Source organism: Hipposideros armiger, unplaced genomic scaffold (assembly GCF_001890085.2).
Source record: "Hipposideros armiger isolate ML-2016 unplaced genomic scaffold, ASM189008v1 scaffold_30, whole genome shotgun sequence".
In the NCBI taxonomy this organism is placed as follows: domain Eukaryota; kingdom Metazoa; phylum Chordata; class Mammalia; order Chiroptera; family Hipposideridae; genus Hipposideros; species Hipposideros armiger.
Window position 1 is genome coordinate 6,446,366 of NW_017731380.1, and position 1,776 is coordinate 6,448,141.

Sequence of the window (1,776 nt, forward strand, 5' to 3'; positions counted from 1 at the left end):
ATATATATCACATGTGTATACACATAAATAAGCATATATATATACACACATACACACATACAGGCACATGTGTGCACACACATACGCATTCTCTGAGATTAAGGTTCAGACTTGCTTAATCATGTGTTGTGATGTAGGAGCATATCTGCAGGTGGACAGAGTTCATCCTGGGAAAGGAATGGGTGTAGGAGAGTTTTAGATATACCTATATAATAAGCATGCCCAAAAGTCTGTCTACTGGGTTAGTTAGGTAAACAAAGAACCTACTTCCATAAAGGAGAAGGTTTTGAGGTCCTTTTTGAAAGAAAATTCATCCTAAGGTGAGAAAAATCTAAACCCTACAGACCTAGCCCTGTAATAATACAGTAATCCCCCCTTGTCCCTGAATCCTTTCTGGGGTTTCAGTTACCCGTGGTAACTGAAGTAATTCATAAGATTTAAATTACGTGCCTGAGTAGCATAACGAAATCTCTCACCACCCTGTTCCATCCCACCCAGGACATGGACCACTTTTTTATCCAGTATAGCCACGTTTTATATGCTCCCCACCCATTAGTCACTTAACCATTTTGGTTATCAGGTGGACTATTGTGGTATTACAGCTCTCATGTTCAAGTAACTCTTATTTTACTAAACCATTGCTCTATAGTGCAGGAATAGTGTGTTTCTGGCAATTGGAATATGCCAAAGAGAAGCCACAAAGTGCTTTCTTTAAGTGACAAGGTGTGTGTGTATAGGAAAAACACATAGTTACTCATATGTAGGGTTTAGTATTATCTGTGCTTTCAAGCACCCACTGGGTGTCTTGGAATGTATTCCTTGCAAATAAGGTTAGACTACTGGAACACTAAAAAAATTACAGACAGGAGCAATAATTCTGAACAAATCTTGATGTCTACTAGTCAGGTTTTTCTTACCTCATACCACTGGTGTGAGAATATATAAGTAAAAACAGAAACCCATAAAACATTGGACCACAAACAATATTGATTTAAGACATGAAAGACATTGCTAAAAGAGAAGAGTATAAGGTTCACAAAAATAGACTTCAGATTCTCCTAGACACCAGCCTGCTTTTGCACTGGGCATCCATGCTAGTGTTAAGTAGAACAGCTATTATAAAATAAAATGTAGCAGGGAATTAAGAGGCCTGGGAGAGCAACAGTGGTCCTGGAGCGAGAAGCCATCAGGCACCATCAGCGCTCCTGCTGACAAGACTTTTCAAGTCTATCTTCAGAAAAGAACATTTTTCTCCCCAAATGCCTTTGGTTATAACCTTTCCTCTACCTGACTCAATCTGTTTGTATTGGCTCTATCAAATGTCTCATATTATTTATGTTTTGTGTCCTTTCCCACCCTTTTTATTCCTATTTCTGAAATAATTTATTCAGGAGGCTTTCTAAATAACTAACATGCTTCCTTGAAGTACTCACTACGGTATCTGTGCCTCCATACTCTGGCATCCTTGTTTTCTATTTTTCTTTTATAATTATCATGTTTTAATAATTCCCCTTGTACAATGAGTCTGCTTTTATATCATTTATACACAAATAATCCTTAACCTGTTTCCTACGGTGATTCTCATTCAGTGAAGGCCATTAGCCCCAAGTGTTCAGAATGGTAAACGTATTTTAGACCACCTTGCCACCGGCACACCATAATTATTGGAAATTTAGTTTAGTCAATATGGGTAGTTGATTTGGGCTCTCTCAGTTATTGTGTAAATCACTGTTCACTTTTTTCAAACATAAGCTAGAGAACATGGAAAATTTAGAT